Source organism: Chelonia mydas, chromosome 10 (assembly GCF_015237465.2).
Source record: "Chelonia mydas isolate rCheMyd1 chromosome 10, rCheMyd1.pri.v2, whole genome shotgun sequence".
Lineage (NCBI taxonomy): Eukaryota > Metazoa > Chordata > Testudines > Cheloniidae > Chelonia > Chelonia mydas.
Window position 1 is genome coordinate 68,138,712 of NC_051250.2, and position 16,498 is coordinate 68,155,209.

The window sequence follows — 16,498 nt, forward strand, 5'->3', positions numbered from 1 at the left end:
CACAAAATTTGTCTCTAGGATTCAATGCTGTTTCTGTTGCACTTCTATCCTTTGCTTGTTTTTTCCTGATTCGCTTGCGGGACTGGGCTTCTTTGTAGTTAGTATGTCTTTTGATATGTCTTCCTTGATAACGCCCTGACATGTTGGCAGCGTTGTCATAAGATTGACCTCTGCACTTCAAGAAATCTATTTTGAAAACTTGGCACAGATAATGCAGTACTCGATTTGCCATTTCTTCACCAGTGTGGCTTTTCAAATTGAGGAATGTTATAAATCTTTCAACTGGTTTTCCATCTGTGGGAGACACATATCTTAGTATGTTGCGGTCCAAATACAAGACAGCACAAGGCTTTAAGCAAGCAAGCAGGCTGGTCTGCCTTGTCAGCTTTCCACCCTCTCTTTTATTCTCCTCCTCCTCCTGCGCATTACATACTCCAACCGATAAAAGGAATACACTGGCTTTGTTTAATATTCTTATTTACCAGTATCTATCTACGGCATTCCTTGCTCTTGGGCCTTGAGCCCAGTCCTGGGAGGCTTCCCACGGTTCATGTCATCTGGGCGAGATTCCAAGGTTCATGCCCTTGAGAGGAGCCGTGTGTGCACTGCTCCTACACAACACTCCGGGTGTGCCCTGAATGTTGCCAAGTGCATGAACCCTGCATGAATCCTACATTAGTACAATACTCAATTGATCAACATGTGAAAGATCAGGTGTAGAGTCGACAGATAAACTGAAGTACCCAGCAGTACCTACTTCATCCACAATAGCTGAACGAACTTTGTCACTCATTAGACCAAAGAGTTCATCACATATTGTCTTGGATAAGTATAATGAGTTACCTTTGCCAGCATTCCCATATTTTGAGATATGGCCTGCTAAAAATAGGTCCAACTGAGCCACAAGCTCCAACAATCCCAAGAAATTTCCATTCTGCAATGATCCAAATGTGTCATTTGATCCCCGGAAAGGCAGACCACATTCAGCTAATGTTTGAATAACAGCTATAACATACTGCAAGACATGTTGCCAGTATTCATGCTCCCCTTTAATTTGTTCTTCCAATTTTTGTGTCAATCCAAAGCCCTGTCTTCGATTTAAATATATCACCATTGAATCTCTGTGAGTATTGCTATTTTCATGTTGTTCAATTAAAACAGTATTCTGCCAGTCACTAAATCCATCTGCAGCAAACCGGGATGTTGAAGGTTTATATGTAAAAAGTTTGCAAACAAAACAGTACACACACCCTGTTGATGGTGAATACAGTAGCAATTCTCGAGTGTATTTCTCAACATTTGCTTTCATGCTGAAAAATATTTTTTGTGGACAATATCTTGTTTGTTTGCCATTGGTAAAAGTCTGATGTGATTTCTCAAATGGCCCAGTGTGGTGTTGACAGTCATTTCGTCCACAATCTATCCAGTAAGCTACATCATCAGTACTGAAACCAACCCACATACCAGGATCTTTTCTCCAATTATTTACAGCATGAGCAGGTTCAGTCTCTGACACATCCACACCTTCTAGAACAATGTCTGTTTTACCCCGAGGAGTAGGATGATCAGTTACAGTCTCTGACACACCCACATGTTCTGGAATGGTGTTTGTTTCACCAATAGAAGAAGGGTCAGTCTCTGAAACACCTACAGGTTTTTGAACGATGTCTGTGCTACTGAGAGAAGATGTTTGCGTCTGATGGATTTGCTTTGAAAAATGATGTCAGCTTTGGAAGATTTTGGAAAATTTCACTAGTTTTTTGTTTCTTTTTCCGCCAGTTTACATTTCTGTGCTCCACTCAGTTGGTTACATTTCATCCTGCCCCTTATCTCAGTTATCTGAACTTAAAAAAATAAATTACACAATGTACACTATTTTTATGTATATATAATATATATATATATATATATATTAGAAAGAAAAAAACGAATCACGTATGTATAAGTCAGAAGAATATATCAATAATAAAACATAAATTTATTGCATTACATGACAGGATCTGATTTCCTCGCATTATTTCGATCTACATTAGTAGGACGCCCCCCTAGTTTAGGTGGGGATAAGTAATAAAAAGAGAACAGAAAAATGGGGGAAGAGTGTGTAGTGGAGTGTAAGGAAGTCTAACAAAGTTCTGATTTTTCCCATGATGACTATTTCAATGCTTTTTTTGAAATATCAAATATCAAATTTTTTTTAAAAAAAAATCTCATTTTTTTTAAGTGCCCCCTGCTTTGCTGGTGCCCTAAGCACGTGCTTAGTCTACCTACTGGATAATCCAGCCCTACCTACAAGTAATCAAAACCATAAAACTATATTAAAATTAGTTTATGAGTCTGACTAAATGCCCCAAAGCTAAGTTATTCAGAGTGAGAGGTTACAGAATATCTTGATAACACACTACAACTCAAAAAAGTGTGCAAATGGTGAGGGGCAAGAGTAAAGGAGAGCATCAACCTGGGGTTTTAGCTTTTACGACGTATTTCCTTGCTATAACCCTTGTTCTGACACTATTGAAGTCAGCCAAGCACAAAATGTTCATTGACTTCAGTGATGCCGAACCCTTAATGAGTCTCAGATACTTAGGGACAGATGCTGCTGCCCTTATTCACATTGGATCAGGAGGGAGAATGCAAAGGTGACATACAATCATCCTCTCCTCTGCCTTGAGACTTGTGTCCAGCAAAGCTCAGCCAGATCCAAAGATCAGAGCCCAAGATCTGATTACTGAATTCTAATTTGTTACACTTGCCTGAAGAAGAATGAGATTGCAGAGTTGTCAGTGAGGGCCTGTTGTAATAATTTGGCCTAAAAATTTTCCCCAGTTGTAAGCTTCAAAGTAAAAAGTATGTGTAAATTCATAAGATGTCGCAATAGTATATAATAACAACTGTTGTTGGGAAAAGGAGCGTGATGGGGTGTCCCCCCAACACAGGATTAGAAGGGGTTAAAGTAGCCAGGTTGTCCAATTAACTGCCGGGCTGCACCTGGAGGAGGTGTCAGGGAGCAGGGAGTTGATTAAATGAGGCTCAGCTGTGCAGGATTAGGTGGGGCCTATAAAGCCCAGGAGCTGAGAGCAGAAGGGAGCTGCTGGGAAAGGCTGCAGGAAGGCAAGCAATAGTTACTCCCTGAGAAGTAGGAGGAAGGTTTGGAGCTGGTACACCCAGAGAGAGACAGGGAAGAAGCAGTGATAGTAGAGCGAGGAAGCCCAGAACTGCTGAGCTGAGGGTCCCTGGACTGGACCCTGGAGAAGAGGGTGGGCCTGGGTTCCCCTATCAGCCATTGAAGGTATGGCATAGAAATAAGATAGTGAATGGGAAGACTGCCAAGGACTGCTGATAGACTGTACCCAGGAAGAGGGAATGCTGAGTGACTCAGCTGGAAGGCAAAGGAGGTGCTGATGGACCTGGAATGAAAGGAGCTGCAGACCAGAGTCGGGAGTGATGGCATGCAAACCGTGGAAGGGGGTGTCCACCTCAAGAGCTAATCCTCAGAGCGACCAGGAGGAAGTGCCATCCCAGAGGTGATTGGAGCACGCTGTCACAAGTGGTGAAGAAACAGACACATGGTTGTCCCTGATACAAGGGGAGGTTGAACCCTGATGCAGGGGGCCATAATAAAGAAGGAGCCCCTAAGGGAAGATGAAAATGAAAATGCCTCCAGCACAGAGTTTCTTGGCTGAGGGAAGTTGTCTCCTACTAAGGTGGATGCCGGAGTTGTTGCTCCCACAGAGGGGAGAGGAGAACCAACAGGGGTGGGTCTGTGCTATGTGGGAACAGATATCAGAGAACCAGCAGAGACTGTGGGAATCCCAAGTGTATTTGCAAGACTGTATGCTGTGGGTAGCTAGTCAACAGCAGCAGCTGTACAGAATCCTGCAGGAAAGAAGTAGGAGGAGATGTAAGGGCCAGGAATGGGAAAGGTGCTCTGGGACTAGGAGGGCAGAAGCCCAACCGCAAAGGGGCTACAGCTGCAGGAGCAGGGAGCACCTGAAGAGGGACGGCCCCTATTTAGAGGGAAGGAAAGAGACTTCCCAGGAGGCAAGGACTGAGACAAGGGCCCAGAGAGTCCCACTCGATAAGCAATTGGGTCAGAGGAGGACCTGCTTTTGGTGTGTAGAAAAGGGCCATGTAAATAGACATTGTCCCCACAGGGAAAAGACAGATCCAGGAAAAGCACAAGGGTCAGAGCCAAGAGAGAAAAGAAGAGCCAGAGGCCTGTAAGGAGCTCATAAGAAGGTGGAGAAGTCCAAAAGGCACGTATGAAGCATGAGGTGAAACTGGGGGGAGGGGGAGAAGGAGAGAGACCCCAGGAAGGAAAGTAATTAATGCAGAGACTAACACCGAGATGAACCACAAAACCGTGGGGACTCACACCCTTGGGGCGAAGGTGCTGGAGGACTTGGTGGAGCAAGTGGATCCTTGACAAGGAGACAGAAAAACTAAATTAGTTTAAACAAAAAGACCCATTGATATGGTTGAAGGACCATGTTAAAATCATGGTTGGTAAAAACAGAAGACATGCAACTAGAAATGAATTAATCAAAACTGGTGTGTTGGATATCAGGCCTAATTGGTGGACAAAATAATGAGGGGATGGGCTAGTCCGCCCATCACTCCCTTTCTGGGTCCTTAAAGAAAGACTTTGGAGGGAGAATATGGAAGAGCAGAGAGGCTACTGGAGTGGGCTACACCATCATGGCTGCCACACCCAGCATCTCCTGGGACCCATGACCTTCTTCATCCTAATCCTGAGGAATATCCTCACTGGTATGGGCCAGAGAGAGACCCAGATAACACTGCCACCCCTACCAGCTCCAGCTGAATCTCAAACACCACTTAGGATGAAAGGGGATCAGACTTGAGTAGCAACAACCACAGCTCCAGCCCATCTCATCTAGCTTCTTCTTGTCCCCAAAAGGACAGTTATTACCATCTAAGGGACTGTCAAACAAGGGAGATTTTCCTTCACAGCTAACGGGCACAGGAACCAGACATCTTGTTAAAATTAAAGCCTTACTTACTACTTTACATTTCAAATGCTTTGACTGTTTTTCTGTATCTTTAATACAAGGCTAAAAAGATTTTTAGTGGCATGTTTTCCAGGGTACTAAGCAGACTGAGGTCTCTGTATACCAGGGATCGGCAACTTTTGGCCCACGGCCCGCTAGGGAAAGCCCTAGCTGGGCCGAGCCACTTTGTTTACCTGCAGCATCTGCAGGTTCGGCCGATCATGGCTCCCACTGGCCGTGGTTCACCGTCCCAGTCCAATGGGGGCTGCGGGAAGGGTGGCCAGCACATCCCTCGGCCCGCACCACTTTCCGCAGCCCCCATTGGCCTGGAATGGCGAACTGAGACCAGTAGGAGCCGCGATCAGCTGAACCTGCAGACGCTGTAGGTGAACAAACCAGCCCGGTCCACCAGGGCCTTTCCCTGGCGGGCTGCATGCCAAAGGTTGCCGATCCCTGCTGTATGCCAAACCTTGTTTAACACTGTTTAATGTTGGACAGTGACTGGGTTATACTAACACCCCTTTGGCCCATTTATTCCATTTAAATTAATACAACAAGCCTCATTTGGCTTGTGGAACCTGTCTCAGCCAGAAATTATGGGCTAGAAGCAGGAGTTAGTGGATGAAATTCTATGGCCTGTGTTATGCAGGAGGTCAGATAAGATGATCTGGCCTTAAAAATCTGCGACTGGTAATGATGAATGAAAAGTAAAGAACACAACTCGACGCTCAGGACCTGATTCCTGCCTTGCAAGTGTCTAATGTGTAGACATTTACACCTGGGTAATGTGAGTGCAAAGTGGATGTAAAACACTACAAAACCAAAAAGAAAAGGAGTACTTGTGACCCCTTAGAGACTAACAAATTTATTTGAGCATAAGCTTTTGTGAGCTACAGCTCACTTCATCGGATGCATTCAGTGGAAAATACAGTGGGGAGATTTATATACACAGAGAACATGAAACAATGGGTGTTATCACACACACTGTAAGGAGAGTGATCACTTAAGATGAGTTAATACCAGCTGGGGGGTGGGGGGGTGGAAAGAAAACCTTTTGTAGTGATAATCAAGGTGGGCCATTTCCAGCGGTTGACAAGAAATCAAGGATTATACAAAATTATACAAAATCAGGATTATAACATTTTACACCTACTTCGCACAAGGTGTAAGGCAATGGAGAATCAGGCACTGAGAGCACAAGCCATTTGCATGGCTGGCAGTTAGAAAAAAAATTCTCTTTGTAAACTGAGCACATTTTATCTGATAATAAACCTACAGCCAGACAATGACAGTTTTACAGAGAAACTCTTCATGGCAGCGCCACACTAAGTGTTACTGGGTTGTAAAATGTTTGTCCACCCAGACTGCAAGCCTACCATGTGAAAATGATGGAAGAACTTTGTCACAGCTAAAAAACTTCTCCAGTGTGGGCCTCTGGATTCTTAACCAGCTCAATTTTTCTTAGAATATGGTAGCGATACTTATATATTTGTTTTAAATGCAGAGGATGAGATAAGGACCTGATGCTGCAATCCTTTACTCACCCTGCAAGGAGAAGACTCCTTGTCTATGTCTACACTGCAAGAAAAAACCCACAGCACCAAGTCTCAGAGCCTGGGTCAACAGACTGGGGCTCAGGCTGAGACACCCCCACCCTTCCAGTAGGGTTTTAGAGCCTGGGCTCCAGCCTGAGCCCAAATGTCTATGGGCAATTGTTAGCCCTGTGCCCAAGCCCCATGAGTGTGAGTCACCTGAACTGGCCGAGCCCCGGGTCCTTTACTGTAGTGTAGAAGTACCCTTTCAAGTCAGTGGGAATTGTCACATGACTCAGGTCCAGTTGGGTTATGTATGAGATTGCAGGACTAGGTCTTAAATTTGCAGGGAGTAAGGAACAGGAATTGCTTAGAGATATTTCTTTGGACTCATATGAAGGCTGAGGTGGGTCTGAAGATCAGACAGATTGTTGATGTTCAACTCTATAGCTGAAGGGAATGAATGCATCACAATCAAAAGAGCAGGATTTCCTTTGCAGAGTAACCAGTTGCATATTAGTAATAGCCACCTTGTATACCTCATGCGCACACTCTGTGCAACTTACCTGCCAAGGAAGAATAGTTTATAGTTACATTACATCACTAAGGCAAATCCCAAAGGGACACAGCCTCCTTGCAAATCAAGAGCCACCCAGATCGATCACTAGCTATGCCCTTAAGATGGACGGGCTGGATGTTCAGGCTGTGTCCACCCCGTCAATCTTGTTGCACTACTGAAGCTTTCAGTGACCTCATGATTGTCAACCGTTTAGTACCATAATTATATTTTTAATCAACTCTAAACTTTATTTAATTTAAACTTGTGAAAAATATATTTAGAATTAATTCAGTACATTTTTAACAGTGTTTGCAGGGCTGGAAGGGATCTCAACTCCAGCCCCCTGCACTGAGGCGGGACCAAGTACACCTGGACCATCCCCGACAGGTATTTGTTTTACCTGTTCTGAAAAGCCTCCAATAACAGGGATTCCACAACCTCCCCTGGTAACCTAGTCTAGAACTTAACTCCCCTTATTCTCATAGACCTGGATGTAGGCAGGCATAGCTAGTGGTCAAAGCAGGGGCCATTAGGCCTCATGATCAGAGAAGGAGTCAGAAACCAGAGGTCAGAGACAGAGCAAGGTTCAGAGTCAGTCAGTAGGCTAGGGTCGGGGCATAGAAGCAGGAATCTGGAACCAAGCAGGACAGGAATGAGGCAGGGCTCAGGAGTCAGACAAAAAGGGAGTCTAACGTAGAAGCCAGCCAAGGATTCATATAGTTGCTCAATTTCCTTTGCCTCCTTCTGGCTTAAAGAGTAAATCTGAGCCAATTGGAGAAGCCAGATGTCTAATCCAACTGGGAGATTTGTGGGCAGAGACTATGGTGAGATAGCATCCACCAGCCCACACTCCCTGCTAAGACCAGTGAACTGCTAGGTGATAGCTATGGTCTGGGAACACAGAGATCTGGATTTGAGACCTCCCATTCCTCACATTTATACTTACAATTTTTCTTAATATCTAATCTCAACCTCCATTGCTGCGGATTAAGCCCATTACTTGTTATCCTACCTTCAGTGGACATGGAGAACATTGATTATCATCCTCTTTATAACAGGCCTTAACATATTTGAAGACTGTCCTCAGGTCCCCATCCCAGTCTTTTTCTCAAGACTAAATATGCCCCATTTAACCTTTCTTCATAGATCAGACTTTCTAAACCTTTTATCATTTTTGTTGCTCTCCTTTGGACTCTCTTCAATTTGTCCACATCTTTCTTAAAGTGTGGTGCCCAAAACTGGACACAGTACTCCAGCTGAAGCCTCACCAGTGCTGAATAGAGTGGAATAATTATCTCCCGTTTCTTACATACAGCAATCCTGTCAATACACCCCCAAACGATAGTAGCCTTTTTCACAACTGGATCACATTATTGGCTAATATTCAATTTGTGATCCACTATAACCCCAAAATCCTGTTCTGAAGTACTACTGCCTAGCCAGTTATTGCCCATTTTGTATTTGTGCTAGGACTGTTGATTAATTGCAGTTAACTCACGCTATTAACTCAAAAAAATTAATCACAATTAATCATACTGTTAAACAGAATACCAATTGAAATGTATTAAATTTTTTTTTATTTTTTCTACATTTTAATATTTAAAAATAAAAATATTTAAATGCTATTCTATTATTGTTTAACAGTGCTATTAATTGAGATTAATTTTTTTAATCATGTGATTAATCAAGATTAATTTTTTAATCGCTTGACAGCCCTAATTTGTGCATTTGATTTTTCTTTCCCAAGTATAGTACTTTGCACTTGTCTTTATTGAATTTCATCCTGTTGATTTCAGACCAATTCTCAATTTATCAAGGTCATTCTGATTCTGCCCTCCAACATGCTTGCAACACCTCTCGTCTTGGTGTCATCCACAAACTTTATAAGCATACTCTCCACTCCATTATTCAAGTCATTAATGAAAATACTGAATAGTACCAGACCCAGAGGGACTTCACTAAATATGTCCTCCCAGTTTGACAGCAAACTATTGATAACTATTCTTTGAATGCGGTTTTCAACCCGTTGTGCACTCACCTTATAGTAATTTAATCTAGAACACGTTCCTTGTTTGCTTATGAGAGAGTCAAGTTGGACTGTCAAAAGCCTTACTAAAATCAAGATATATCACATCTCCTGCTTTCTACCCCTCTCCGCCACCATCAACTAGGCCAGTCTCCTTGTCAAAGAAGGAGACTTAGGTAGGTTTGGCATGATTTGTTCTTGACATATCCATATTGGCTATTACTTATCACTGTATTACAAGGTGCTTACAAATTGGTTGTTTAATAATTTGCTCCATTATCTTTCCAGGTTTCAAAGTTAGGCTGACTGGTCTACAATTCCCTGGATCATCTTTGTTCCCCTTTTGAAATATATGTACTATGCTTGTCCTTCTCCACTCCTCTAGGACCTCACCTATCCTCCGTAAGTTCTTGAAGATAATCACTAATGGTTCTGAGATTGCTTCAGCTAGTTCCTTAAGTACCTTAGGATGAATTTCATCCGGCCATGCCAACTTGAATACATCTAAGTTACCTAAATATTCTTTAACCTGTCCTTTCCCTATTCTGACTTGTGTTCCTTTCTGCTTCTTATTAATATTAATTGTGTTAAGCATCCATTTACAATTAACTTCTTAAGAGAAGAGTGAAGCAAAATAGTCATTAAACGCCTCAGCCTTCTTGGTATCATCTTTTATTAGCCCTCCTTCCCTGCTAAGTAGTGGACCTACACTTTCATCTTTCTCTTGTTCCTAATGTATTTATAGAACCTCTTCTTATTGCCTTTTATGTCCCTAGCTAGGTATAATTCGTTTTGTGCCTTCACCTTTCTGATTTTGTCCCTACATGCTTATGCTATTTATTTATTTATTTATTTTGGTACTCATCCTTAGCAATTTGTCCCTCTTTCCTCTTTTTGAAAGATTCCCTTTTGATTTTCAGGGCATATAAGAGCTCTTGATGTAGTCATATTGGTTTCTTGCTATTCTTCCCATCTTTCCTTTGCAACCAGATAGTTTGCTGTTATGCCTCTAATATTGTCTCTTCGAGAAACTGCCAGTTCTTCTGAACTCCTTTTTCCCTTAGATTTTCTTCCCATGGGCTTTACCTACCCAATCTACTCCAAGTTTGTTAAAGTAGCCCTTTTTGAATTCCCTTGTCCTTCTTCTTCTGCTTTCACTCCTTCCTTGCCGAAGATTATCATGAAACTTATTGTTTCATGACCACTTTCACCCAAGTTTCCTTCCACCTTCAGATTCACAACTAATCCCTTCCCTGTTAGTCAAAATCCAGTCTAAAATGGCTGCACCCTGGTTACTTTCTCAACCATCTGAAACAAGTTGTCCCCACCAGATTCCAAGAACTTATTGGAGATACTGTGTTTTGTGTTATTTTCCCAACAGATATATTGGTAGTTAAAGTTCTGTATGACTGTTAGGTCTTGTGTTTTAGGTATTTTTATTTGTTCTAGAAACGCCTCATTCACCTTCTCTTCCTGATTTGAGGAGATGCCTCTACCATGACATTACCCTAGGTTTTTCCCCTTTTATCTTCCCCCCCAAAGACTTCCAACTGTTCTGCCTCTCATCTCCTTCTGGACCTCAGAACAAATGTGTATATATACTTAATGTATAACACAACACTCCTCTCTTTTTTCCCACCTTGTCCGTCCTGAACAAGCTATATCCCCCATACCAATATTCCAGTCATGAGATTTATCCCACTCAGTCTCTGTGATGCCAATTACATCATAATTTAGCTTGTGTACTAAGACTTCCAGTTCATCCTGTGTATTCCCTATACTCCTTGCATTTGTGCATAGACATCTAAGATAAGGAGCAGATTCCCCCACTGTTTCCCCTCTTGTTACTCCTATGTCTCTATTATAATTTTCCATTCCTCCTCTTCTCCTCCCCCAAACATCCAGCCTTCTGTCAAAGTCACCTTTGTTTTTTAATTCTGAACTCTGGGCTTTTGTCACCTGCCCTCTTTGTACCTAGTTCAGTGCACTTTTTTTGGTCATGATTGCTGTCATTTATTAAACCTCACTTTTTCACTGAACTTGGGAGGCTATCCAAGAAATTAATTTGGTAAAAACAGCAATTGAGCTGTCCATTAAATAGATTGACCTTGAATGAATATGAACCATTATTGTGCAGGAGGCATGATTAACAAGTGGCATCAGAAACAGATGTTGCTACACTGGACAAATTGGTTCACAAAGGTTTCCAGATTGTACAAAATTGTCTGAACCATAAGTGATTAAACAGAAGAAGAATATTTGTAGCTGTTATATAGGAACAAGCATCTTGGAGCAAAGTTCAATATGTAAGAGAATGAATCACCTCAAAGTGCTGTAACACAGTTTAACAGAATAATTTTACAGCTGGTAAACCTTAGTGGGGAAGAAGAGTGATTTGAAAAGATGGGCTTGTTAAGATTGTCTTGCAGAGTGCCTCTAACTGTTTAGTCTTCTTTGGTATCTTAACCAAAGTATATGTTCTAAGACTACTGTACCCCTTTCAGGAGTCTGATTTGTCTTGCATACCCCAAGTTTCACTTCACTTAAAAACTAGTTGCTTACAAAATCAGACATAAAAATACAAATATACAAAAATACACACTAGTACTGAAAAATTGCTTTCTTTCTCATTTTTACCATATAAGTATTAAATAAATCAATTGGAATATAAATATCTGTATTATATTTCAGTGTATAGTATATAGAGCAGTATAAATGAGTCACTGTATGAAATTTTAGTTTGTACTGACTTTGCTAGTGCTTTTTATGTAGCCTGTTGTAAAACAAGGAAATATCTAGATGAGTTGAGGTACCCTGGAAGACCTCTGCATGCTGCCAGGAGTACGCATACCCCTGGTTGAGAATCACTGCTCTAAGAAATCTTGAGGAATTCTGCATCATTGGCATCACTGGGGCAAAGCAACCCCCAATCTGTGCAGTGTCAGAGGTGAAAATTGAGATTTAAGGTATACATATGAAAAAATATCCAGAATATCTCTTTCATCTTCAGTGAAATTTCTATTCTGTATATTTATAGTAGCACCTAGAAGACCCTGGTGAGGTTGGGGCCCCATAGTGTCAGGTTCTGGACAAACACATAGTAAGGGATAGTCTCTGCCTGGAAGATCTGAAGTTTCAAGGCCCCAACTCTATAACTGATGGTATGTGGGCACACCCCAGCTCTGCATGGAGCCTCACTGACTTCAGCCAAAGATGGAAGAAAAGAAAAAGTATTCCCATTTTGCAGATGGGGAACTGAGGCAGAGAGAGATCAGATGATTTGCTCAAAGTCATGCAGGAAATCTGACAATTGAATGAATCCAGATGTCCTAAGTCAATTAATATTTATAACAATCTTTTCCCCTGTTTTACAGATAGGGAAACAACTCAAAGAGGTAAAGTGATTTACCAAAGACCACAAAAAGAGCAAGTGTGATATGAGGTATTAGAAATCAAGATTTCCTGACTGACTAGCTTTTGTTCAGACCACAAGCCTCTTCCAGTACCTTCAACCTACCCACAGAATTGTATAGAATTGAAATCAGATTTTCCATCCTCTTTAGATAACTAGAGAAAGGCACTTCCCTCTGAACTCCACTGCTTATTTATTCACTCAAGAATATGTAGAGGATAAATAAAAGCCAACTAATTAAGGGTTTTTTTGGATCAGAGATCTGCATTTCAAAGCAGATTTATCATTTATTGTAAAACCTCTAAAGGAAAATTAAATCTAAAGAAGAAACAAGGATGATGCTATTATTTAAGTTATTTGAGTAGTTGCACATCAGACCTGTATTTTCTCACTGGATGATTAACAGCTGTCCAACACAGATAGCAAAAAAGCCTGTTTGGTTCAATAATGCATGTTCTTTCAGATTGTGCTGTAATAAACCAGATAACACTGAACATGTTGGTCATCATGGCTGCTGAGTATAATATTGTGCCATGATGTGATGTCCCAGTGCAAAATCAGGAGTAAATGGGAAAACACAAAAGAGCTTGAACTAAGGTCCCTTTCTCTAACCTATCTACCACCTTAGGCTCCACTTAGCTCCATGCAAGTGGACTCATGTCCCCAGGCAGATGGAGCTACTAAAGTCAATGAAGTGCCACTCAGGCACAGGGGATCAGTCAGTGCAGAGCTTCTTTGATGTCGAGGGCTTTGCACAGGTGCAAAGGTCCACTCAGTGCAGGATGTGAGCCTTAATCTGGATTTGAGTTTGTGAAGCTTGCATGGGCTCTAAATAGACTGTAAAACTCCTGATGAAATCAATAAAAGGCACTGTCTGGAGAATCATGGGAAATACAGCCAATTTCTTACTATAATTTGCAGCAATTTATGCATAATCTCCATCTGTTGAAAATAATATCTGGTGTTACCCCTCCATAATCTGCAAAGATTCCAGCCACAAATCAATGCAAAGGCAGGTTTGCAAAAGACTTACAGGTATTTTGTGGATCAACGTGGGACTACAAAATTATCACCCATTCCTTTGTTGCTACTGAGTTTACTTGGTGCTGATATTTTATCAAAACAATTTAAAATTTGACTTATAATTAAATATGAATCACAATTGCTGCATAATGAGTGAACACTAAGGCCCTGCTCCTGCAATTCACTGAAGTCAATGGGGCTCTTTGTGGGCTTAAGAGCCTGTCCACATGCAATGAATTACAGGCTCACGTCCTTGGCCTGTAAGTGCTTCAGGGCAGGCATCACCTTTTAGATATAAATTTGTGAAGTTCCCATTGCCTAGTACAATGGGGCCCTGACTGAGGCCTCTAGGTGCTGCCACTATACAATAATACATAATAGTAACAGTCAACAACAGGCAGCAACAGGGTTATGTTGAAAAGACTAGAAAACTCCTAAAGAACTAGCCTTTCTAAAGGACAAAAGCTCTCTGGGGCCCAAATTCAGCTTACCTGCAAACATATGCTTAAGTCTCATTATTGTAATGCTTAAAGTTAGGTTCCTAGGGGCCAAAATATGAAAATGAAGTGATGGGCAAATATAGATAAAAACATAATGCACATTGAAGCTAAGTGATACAAAAAAAGGGTCTGTTAGGACATTTGATTTTTGCTCGGAAGCAAATTTCTATATGCTATGGTTAAAGAATACCCATGAGTTTGTGTAACTGATAAGCGAAGCATCAAGCACCAGTTTCGCTTCACTCTTGTTTTATGGGATACCTTTTACTTTTATAAAGTTGAGAGTATTACTATGTGCTCAATAACACAGGGATGAGTTAGGGGACGAGAACTGAGGAAGCGTTGTTCTAAGTCAGCCATGAAAATGTTGGCATACTGTGGGGCCATGCAGGTACCCATAGCAGTGCCGCTGACTTGAAGGTATGTATTGTCCCCAAATGTGAAATAGTTATGGGTGAGGACAAAGTCACAAAGTTCAGCCGCCAGGTTTGCCGTGACATTATTGGGGATACTGGTCCTGACAGCTTGTAGTCCATCTTTGTGTGGAATGTTTATGCGAGGCTGGTGCAGAGATCATTTCTGCAACACGCAAGGGCACAGAGGCAAACTGGTATGGCTGCTCAGGGGACAGACTGCCCCACGTGTTTTTTCTGCACAGAACCCAAACCAGATCATGAGTTGTTCTGTGGATTTCATCCTGTTTATATAGAGCCTCGATTCTCAGACTGTATGTGGGTAGAGTGAATTTCACCTCAGACGCTTTGAGACCCTGGGAAGAAAGGGGTTACAGAAACTGAAAGTGCAAAGTAGTGTCACGTGTTTCTGATCTATTGGGTAGATTACAGGGTTCTGAAAAGAGCATGTAAACGTTCAAGATTAGCATCTTGATATTTTCATGAAAGGATACATATAGGAAGGCAATCAAATTCCTGAAAAATTTCTGAGTTAGGGTTCGTGAATATAGTTTAATATGCTACATGCTTTATTTATTTATTTATTTTCAACATACCAAAATTAGTAAAACCACATTCTAGATTTATCTCTTTAAACATAATTTAAATTCAAAACAGATTTGGATGGGTTAAAGAGTAAGAAGTATCTCTAAATAGTAGATTTGAATTTTTCTGTGCTTTAGTAACTCAGAATAGTTCAAGACAATTTAAAACAAATGTGCTCCTGGACTGAAACTCTGAATATAAAGTTTTTCCCACAAGCAAACTTTAAGGATGAGCTATGAACCTCTATCAATACTGATTTATAATGGAAGTACTGGTATTGATACAGCCCTCTTTACAGTGTTGTGAACAGAAATGATATTATAGAAGAGTGATGAAGGACTGGATTTGGTAAAAGAATATATTTTCTATCTTCTAAAGGAAGATATTTGATTTCTGAATCACTAGCTGTGTGATGGGGTGTACAACCCCCACTCTGGGGAACAAGGAGCAGCTCTGGTCATAAGAGGCTCTGCCCAGCCGTGCCTGCTGAGTGTGCTTTCTATCGACGTGGAGCTTAAAAGGGTGTGGCACAGCTCAGTCTGGGTGGTCAGTGGAAAGGAGCGGACTTTCCTGGTAGCTCCTGCTAGAATACAGCAGGAGCCCCATGCTGTACCATGCTGCCCCAAAGCAGACCTCAACTCAGAACTGCAACCCATTGCAAAAGAGAGTGGAACATCTACTTGTGAGTTGGGGAAGGAACCTCCTAACCCTCTTTCTTGTGGAATATGTTGTGGACCAATAGCCAGGCCTTCACCAGGACTCTGGAGCCATGAATACAGTAGCAAGTGACCGGGGGAGTAGGCTGGATGGTACCCTTACATAGGTTGCACACATGAACTGCCTGCCCCAGGGCCCTGGGTTGGAACCCAGCGGAGCATGAGGGCCTTGGTTCCCTTACTGCCAACCCTGGACTTGAACCACTAGGGGATGTGTTCTGGTGAGATGATCCCCCATCACAAGCAGTTACCACTTATATATAAACTTTTAGTATGAAATAAAATAAAATTTCAAACTCACTTACTTTTTTAGCATTGGCTATTTAAACCTGTCCTAAAAAAATAGAAATAGTATCTTAGGCCCACTTCAGCAAGATACTCAAGCACATGCCTTACTTTAAATATGTCACTAGTCCCACTGAAGTCAGTGGCTGGGACTCTTAAAGAAACTTAAGGAAGTTAGGCACTCAAATCTCATTGAAAATCCTTGGGAATTTTGCACCTACTTTCCCTTTGTGCCTTTGAAAAATCTCACCCAATGCTTAAAGGTAAGCATGTGATTAAGTAATTTGCTGAAATGGGACTTACATGTGGCAGGAGTTATCCATTGACAAATCACCATGTAAAGTACCTTTGTGCTCACGCACGCAGCCCGGCTCTAAAGCATTTCAGGCTGCAATAACACTCTCTCTCTCTCTCTCTCCCCCCTGCTGGCATTATAGT